The sequence below is a fragment of the Triticum aestivum genome, chromosome 5B (assembly GCF_018294505.1).
Source record: "Triticum aestivum cultivar Chinese Spring chromosome 5B, IWGSC CS RefSeq v2.1, whole genome shotgun sequence".
Lineage (NCBI taxonomy): Eukaryota > Viridiplantae > Streptophyta > Magnoliopsida > Poales > Poaceae > Triticum > Triticum aestivum.
In genome coordinates, this window is record NC_057807.1 from 321,931,609 (window position 1) to 321,940,943 (window position 9,335).

Consider the following 9,335-nt stretch of genomic DNA (forward strand, 5'->3'; position numbering starts at 1 on the left):
AGCGTGTTTAAATTTGTGTATTTTTTTATTCAGGAACGTTTTTTAATTCTGATTTGTTTTCAAATGGATGAACAATTTTAACTAATATTTATGAACATATCATTTAAACTGCCTAGAAATAATATCATTAAACTGAGTGATGGCTTGGTAGGCATCATAGTAAGCCACACATATCACCGTCGGCGGCGTGGCGCCGATGGTTCGTCATGAGGGGACCAGGGAAGTACCGGACGCGCGATTTGTACCCATCAGATCGCTCGTGCGGCCCATTTGGCCCAGCTAGCTCTTATACGCGGTTCAGTTATCAATCCTTAGAGTGAACACCGCCGGCATAGGCATCGTTCCTTACTTGTTGTTCTTATTGGTACATGTAGTTTTGTCTCCCGTCTTTTGCCCTACAATCTACTCCTTGACGGGAGTTTTTGCCCTGAGGCCTCGTTTGTTGCGGGAGGTTTGGGGAGGTTTAGAGGGCCCATAATCAACAGTAAACCCCTTCACCCCATTTGGTTCACAGGGATTAAACGGGCCCAACCCCTCCAATCCACGTTAACCCCTCCTACCCACGCGAATCAACAACCCCGCGGAGCCCCTCGCGGAACAGAGACGTCGCCGCCGCTCACAACAGTTCCTTCGACGCGAGACGGGAAAAAACGGGACTACCAAATCCTCTCAAATATTGTGGGTGGAGGGGGATTGAGGACTCGAGAGGATTTGAGGGGATTGGGTGAAAGAGAGGGATTCACCCAATCCTTTGAAATCTCCATCCCCTTTGGGAATGGAAATCCCCCTCTATCAAACGAGGCCTAAACTGGGATTTGTTGAGTATTGATATACGCAGCGTCGTTGTTGTTGGCTATAACTTTTCCCACTATGTGATTTCTCAAGAGTTTTGCGCCCTTGCCCTTGTCAAACAACCATCATTGTCTGAACCCTCAAATTAAGCAGAAGTTAGCTAGTCAAAAGATTCAGCAATGAATGAACGACATAGGCAACACATGTGTGTCATTGATCTCACCCAAAGAGGTTAATCCTATCAACACCAAACGAGAGTAGGACAACCTATCGATCGTCCTATGAATTTAGGGGCGGAGCTTCTGCCTAAGAATTGCCTGAAACATATCAAGACAGTTTTGTTGTTCATATACGGAGTCAAAAAATTGGGTCGTACGACAACGTCGAGTTGTTGTGAGATATAAGACTATAAGATGGGCCAACCCGGCTGGCCAGCAGGTCACCCGGTGCTGCCTCTGTTGACCCAAATCTCATTTGAGAATGACCCACATGACCCACTAGCCTCAAATTTTTGGGACGGGTTAGCGACCCAGTGGGCCAACCCGGCCCATTCCCATCCTAGAGAGTTGTGCACAAGGTCTCTAGCAAGCTCTCTGCGATGTTTTGTCTATGATCCGAGATCTCGGGCTCATTGAGTAGGGCTCCACAGTTTCCTCGCAATGGGTCACATGATCTCAACTTCTCTGGTTATTAGTTGTATTAGTTGGACCCTGATGCTTCTTTGTTTTTTGATGCTTCTTTGTTTTGTGATGCTTCTTTGTTTTTTTGAAAGATAGACAAAAGCTTGTTAGAGTTGTATTTTATGTGTATACGTGTACGTGTTGTATATTTTTGTTGTACAAGTTGATCTATCAATATAAAGAGATGCCAGCCGGTTGGGCTAACCACGACAAATAATTCATTTTGACTTGGTATACAGAGCGGGTCGATCCGACCTACGGTTTTGCCCGCACACGCACTTCCGTCGCCGTCGTCTTTTCCACTGCCGCCGCCGCCCGCGCGCCGCCGCCGCAGCACTCAGATGCGATGGCCTCCTCCGCCGCGTTGCAGCTCTCCGCTTCCACCAGCACCTTGTCCCAGCCCTCAGCACCATCCATCCCCGCCGGTGCCATCATCTCCGCCCCTACCGGCCACAACATCAGCACCATCACGGTGCGTCTAGATCGCACCAATTTTCTTCTCTAGAAGATGCAGGTCATCCCCTACATCGTCGGCCAGGGCTGGTACGGCTTCCTGGACGGCTCCTATGGAGCGCCTACGTCCACGATAACCGAAGGAGATGGTGCCAAGGCCATGACCAAGCCCAATCTGGAGTACGCCTTGTGGTTCTACATGGATCAGCGTGTTCTCAGCATCCTCGTCGGCTCCATGACGGAGGAGATCCTCCGCCATGTCATCGGCTGCACCACTGCGTCCTCTGTGTGGGCGTGCCTCGAGTCCATGTTCTCGGTGTAGAACGGGGCAGGGGTGCGCCAGATGCGGCGTCAACTCTCGACGCTGAAGAAGAATGACCTCACCGTCACCGCCTACTTTCACAAGATGAAGGGTTTCGCGGACACCATGGCCCAGGTGAGGTCGCCTCTCTCCGATGCTGAGGTGATCGACTACATCATCGTTGGTCTCGGGCCTCAGTACGAGTCCCTCCAGCACTCTCTCATCGTGTTGGCTGTCGCCAGCGCTGACAACCTCAGCCTGTCGGACTTCTATTCCATGCTCCTCTCCTGCGAATCCCTCAAGGAGCAGAACGCCTTCGCCCCCGAGTTCTCCACCTCCGCTAATGTCGTGGCGCGGCAAGGGGACGACCGTGGAGGGGGGCACACCTTCGTCGACACCACCAATGACGGCCGCTCTGGGAGTCGTCCTACTGGCCCGCAAGGAGGCGACCAGTACAACGACAGCCAGCAGGCCTCCTGCGGTAACAACCGCTCCAACCAAGGGGGCGGTGGTGGTGGCAACGGCAGAGGAGGACAAGGCAACGGCGGTGGCAGGCGCAACAACCGGCGCGAGCGCCCCCGCTGTCAAGTTTGTTGGTACTGGGGGCATGAGGCTCTCCAGTGCAAACAACGCTACAACCACACGTTTTAGTACGACGAGAATCATGCTGGCAATTCTGCCTCTTACCAACCTGGCCCCAGTCAACCTTGGCTCTTTGACACCGACTTCACGGATCATCTCACCAACGACATGAGCCGGATGAACATCCAGGAGCGCTACATCGGCACGGATAAAGTGCAAGTCACCAATGGTGCAGGTTTGTCTATTACGCATGTTGGCCACTCTCGTTTACCTGGTTCATCCGCCCCAATTGAACTCAAAAATATTCTTCTTGTTCCTGAACTTAGCACTAATTTGCTCTCCGTCTATCGCCTTGTTTCTGACAATAAAATCTTCGTTGAATTTCATAAATTCTTTTTCTATGTCAAGGACAAGCTCACGAAGAAAATCCTTCTTCGCAGTAGGAGTCGTGGCGGCCTCTAACATCTTCCGTTCAACCACGTCGTAGCTTCTGGACATCATGCGTCTTCCGGCGTTAGGCTGACTACCGAGCAGTGGCATGATACGTCTCTAACGTATCTATAATTTATGAAGCATTCATGCTATTTTATTATCTGTTTTGAATGATTACGGGCTGTATTATACACTTTTATATTATTTTTGGGACTAACCTATTAACCGGCGGCCCAGCCCATATTGTTGTTTTCTTGCCTATTTCAGTGTTTCGAAGAAAAGGAATATCAAATGGAGTGCAAACGGAATGAAACCTTCGGGAGCGTGATTTTTGGAACGAACGTGATCCAGGAGACTTGGAGTTGAAGTAAAGGAAGCTTCAAGGTGGCCACGAGGGTGGGGGACGCCCCCCCTACTGGACGCGCCCCCCTGTCTCGTGGGCCCTTCGAGACTCCCCCGACTGACTTCTTTCGCCTATATATTCCCATATACCCTAAAACCATCGAAGAACAAGATAGATCGGCAATTCCGCCGCCGCAAGCCTCTGTAGCCACCAAAAACCTCTCGGGAGCCCATTCCGGCACCCTGCCGGAGGGGGGATCCCTTACCGGTGGCCATCTTCATCATCCCGACGCTCTCCATGACGAGGAGGGAGTAGTTCACCCTCGGGGCTGACGGCATGTACCAGTAGCTATGTGTTTGATCTCTCTCTCTCTCGTGTTCTCTCTATGGCACGATCTTGATGTATCGCGAGCTTTGCTATTATAGTTGGATCTTATGATGTTTCTCCCCCTCTACTATCTTGTGATGAATTGAGTTTTCCTCTTGAAGTTATCTTATCGGATTGAGTCTTTAAGGATTTGAGAACACTTGATGTATGTCTTGCCGTGCTTATCTGTGGTGACAATGGGATATTCACATGATCTACTTGATGTATGTTTTGGCGATCAACTTGCGGGTTCCATGAACCTATGCATAAGGGTTGACACACATTTTCGTCTTGACTCTCCGGTAGAAACTTTGGGGCACTCTCTAAAGTACTTTGTGTTGGTTGAATAGATGAATCTGAGATTATGTGATGCATATCGTATAATCATACCCACGGATACTTGAGGTTACAATGGAGTATCTAGGTGACATTAGGGTTTTGGTTGATTTGTGTCTTAAGGTGTTATTCTAGTATGAACTCTATGATAGATTGAACGAAAAGAATAGCTTCGTGTTATTTTACTACGGACTATTGAATAGATCGAGCAGAAAGGATAAGTTTGAGGTGGTTTCGTACCCTACCATAATCTCTTTGTTTGTTCTCCGCTCTTAGTGGCTTTGGAGTGACTCTTTGTTGCATGTTGAGGGATAGTTATATGATCCAATATGTTATTATTGTTGAGAGAACTTGCACTGGTGAAAGTATGAGCCTTAGGCCTTGTTTCCTACCATTGCAATACCATTACGCTTACTTTTATCATTAGTACCTTGCTGTTTTTATATTTTCAGATTACAAAAACCTATATCTAGCTACCATCCATATTGCACTTGTATCACCATCTCTTCGCCGAACTAGTGCACCTATACAATTTGCCATTGTATTGGGTGTGTTGGGTACACAAGAGAGTCTTTGTTATTTGGTTGCAGGGTTGTTTGAGAGAGACCATCTTCATCCTACGCCTCCCACGGATTGATAAACCTTAGGTCATCCACTTGAGGGAAATTTGCTACTGTCCTACAAACCTCTGCACTTGGAGGCCCAACAACGTCTACAAGAAGGTTGTGTAGTAGACATCAAGCTCTTTTCTGGCGCCATTGCCAGGGAGGTGAGTGCTTGAAGGTATATCTTTAGATCTTGCAATCGAATCTTTTTGTTTCTTGTTTTGTCACTAGTTTAGTTTATAAATAAAACTACCAAAAATGGATTTGAGTTTGTCTCATACGCTTCATCATTTTAATATCTTTCGTGAGAATGATGGAAAGGAAAATTGTGCTCAATTGCTAGAAGAAGAATGCATGAATGATGAGCATGATTGCAATGTTGTTGGTATGAATTCCTTGAATATCCATGATGCTAATGATATGCAAAGCCACAAGCTTGGGGAAGCTATGTTTGATGACGATGATATTTTTAGCCTCCCAAGTTTTGATATGCAAAGTTGTTATGATGATAGCATGCCTCCTACTTATGATTATATTGATGGAAGTGGGTTTGGAAGAGTGTCAACTTTAGGAAGTAGTGATCCCACTATTTTGGAAGATGTTGAATTTTATTGTGATGAATATGAAAGTGGATTTGGAAGAGTGTCAACTTTATTTAGTGATGATTCCACTATTTCGGAAGAGGTTCCAATTGGTTATTAGAACAAAGTTGCTATCTATGATGATTATTGTGATGACTTGTATTCTATTAAGAATAATGATAACCATGAAACTTATTGTCATGATTTTAGTTTTCAATTGGATTATGCCTCACATGATAATTATTTTGTTGAGTTTGCTCCCACTACTATTCATGAGAAGAAATTTGCTTATGTGGAGAGTAGTAAATTTTCTATGCATGTAGATCATGAAAAGAATGCTTTAGGTGCTGGTTATATTGTTTAATTCATTCATGATGCTACTGAAAATTATTATGAGGGAGGAACATATGCTTGTAGGAATTGCAATAATGTCAAGTTTCCTCTCTATGTGCTTAAAGTCTTGAAGTTATGCTTGTTTTACCTCCCTATGCTAGTTGATTATTGTTCCAATAAGTTGTTTGCTCACAAAATCCCTATGCATAGTAAGTGGGTTAGTCTTAAATGTGCTAGTCATATGCTTCATGATGCTCCCGTTATGTTTCAATCCTTATCTTTTATGTGAGCATCATTGTCATCATCATGCCTAGCTAGAAAGGCATTAAAGAAAAGCGCTTGTTGGGAGACAACCCAATATTTACCCTTACTGTTTTTGTGGGTTCACATGATTATGCTACTGTAGTAATCATGTTTTATAGATTTTGTTTCAATAAAGTGCCAAGTAAGACCTTTAGGATAGCTTACGGTGATAGTTGTGTTGATCCTGCTGAAAATCAGAACCTTTTGCACCCAGTAAATTAGTTTTGTTAATTCACAGGAACGTGATTTTGATATTTTTATTTTTGATCTGGATTGGTACACAAATTTCTTAGGACTTCCTAATTTTGTAGGATTTTTGGAGTTCCAGAAGTATACGTTTGATACAGATTACTACAGACTGTTCTGTTTTTGATAGATTCTGTTTTCTATGTGTTGTTTGCTTATTTTGATGAATCTATGAGTAGTATCAGAGGGTATGAACCATAGAGAAGTTGGAATACAGTAGATATTACACCAATATGAATTTAGAATGAGTTCATTACAGTACCTAAGTGGTGGTTTTATTTTCTTATACTAACGGAGCTTACGAGTTTTCTGTTGAGTTTTGTGTTGTGAAGTTTTCAAGTTTTGGGTGAAGATTTGATGGATTATGGAATAAGGAGTGGCAAGAGCAAAAGCTTGGGGATGCCCAAGGCACCCCAAGGTAATATTCAAGGACAACCAAGAGCCTAAGCTTGGGGATGCCCCGGAAGGCATCCCCTCTTTCGTCTTCGTTCATCGGTAACTTTACTTGGAGCTATATTTTTACCACATGATATGTGTTTTGCTTGGAGCGTCATTTTCTTTTGTTAGTATTTGCTTGCTGTTATTTAGAATAATGTTTTGCATCTATATTTCCAATAGAAATGTCAAGGATATCCTTTACCATGCTTATTTTGCTAGTATACATGTTGCTGTTTGAAAATAGATAGTTTACCGCTGTTGCAAAAATTCCCTAGAAAAGTTAGAGAATGGTATAATGTTGAAACTTTTTGCATATTGAGACCTGATAAATATTATACGGCGTAGTATTTTTCTCATAATTTGTGGAGTTAGGGAAGTATGATGAATCTTGCATTATTTACAGACTATACTGTTTTGGCAGATTGCTGTTATGGTTGCATTGTTTGCATATGTTTGCTTGTTTAATGATTCTATTTGAGGATAGGAGTGTTAAATATGCAGAGGCATTTAGTATGCAACATTGAATAATAATTTTAGTGATTTGTTACAATAGAAAATGATAAGGTTTTCCATTGGTTTATACTAACTTATCTCACGAGTTCTTGTGGAGTTTGGTGTGGATGAAGCTTTTGAGATTTAGGAAACCGACATATAAAAGGAATTAAGGAGACATAAAAGCTCAAGATTGGGGATGCCCAAGGCACCCCAAGATAATATTTCAAGAAGTCTCAAGCATCTAAGCTTGGGGATGCCCCGTAGGCATCCCACCTTTCTTCTTCAACAACTATCGGTTAGTACCGGTTGAACCTAAGTTTTTGCTTCTTCACATGAGTTGTGCTATCCTTGCAATGTCATTTTATTTTGTTTTGCTTGCTGTTTGAATAAAATACCAAGATCTGAAATTCTTAAATGAGAGAGAGTCTTCACATAGTTACATAATTATTTAGCTACTCATTGATCTTCACTCATATCTTTTTGGAGTAGTTTGTCATTTACTCGTGTGCTTCACTTATATCCTATGAGTAAATGGTTGAATGAGTTGAATGTCATAACTCTAAAATTATATATGTTTCATTTGCTTATCCCATGGGGAGTAATGGCTTCACATCTAAGAAGTATAGGTTGTAAATTTATTGAAGGTTAGCAAGCATTGTATTGGTCATTTGAACAATTCATGAAAGAATATTGAAGGAAGAGAGATTTCACATATAAATATACTATCCTAGACATCTTTTATACGTGTGAGCACTCATTAAGTATGACATGCTAAAGAGTTGATGTTGGACAAGGAAGACAACGTAATGGGTTATGTTTTCTCACATCTTAGTTAAAGTATATTGTCATGGATCATTCAAACATGTTGAGCTTGCCTTTCCCCCTCATGCTAGCCAAATTCCTTGCACCAAGTAGAGATACTACTTGTTCTTCCAAATATCCTTAAACCCAGTTTTGCCATGAGAGTCCACCATACCTACCTATGAATTGAGTAAGATCCTTCAAGTAAGTTGTCATCGGTGCAAGCAATAAAAATTGCTCTCTAAATATGTATGATCTATTAGTGTGAAGAAAATAAGCTTTATACGATCTTGTTATGGAAGCAATAAAAGCAATGGACTGCATAATAAAGGTCCATATACAAGTGGCAATATAAAGTGACGTTCTTTTGCATTAAGATTTTGTGCATCCAACCATAAAAGCGCATGACAACCTCTGCTTCCCTCTGCGAAGGGCCTATCTTTTACTTTATGTCTTTTACTTTATGCAAGAGTCAAGGTGATCTTCACCTTTCCCTTTTTCATTTTATCCTTTGGCAAGCACCTCGTGTTGGAAAGATCCTGATATATATATCCAATTGGATGTAAGTTAGCATGAACTATTATTGTTGACATCACCCAAAGGTGAATACGTTGGGAGGCGACACTATAAGCCCCTATCTTTCTCAGTGTCCGATTAAAACTCCATAACCATAAGTATTGCGTGAGTGTTAGCAATTGTAGAAGACTATATGATAGTTGAGTATGTGGAGTTTGCTAAATCAAAGCTCTGACATAGACCCTTCCTGAAAATAAGATGAATTGTAATTGTTTGATGACTGAGAACGAAGTTTGCTAGTTTTCAAGAAAGTTTATGGTCTACGCTTTAACATGTGAATAGCTTGTTACTTGATCTTGAGAAGTTTTATGAGATGAACTACTGTTATGACATATAATCATGCTAGAAAAGGTGATTGAAATTATCATTGATCAAACTTGTGCACCTGGTAGCATTCACACTTCATAAATTCTTTCTTTTATCATTTACCTACTCGAGGACGAGCAGGAATTAAGCTTGGGGATGCTGATACGTATCCAACGTATCTACAATTTATGAAGCATTCATGCTATTTTATTATCTGTTTTGAATGATTACGGGCTTTATTATACACTTTTATATTATTTTTGGGACTAACCTATTAACCGGAGGCCCAACCCATATTGTTGTTTTCTTGCCTATTTCAGTGTTTCGAAGAAAAGAAATATCAAACGGAGTCCAAACGGAATGAAA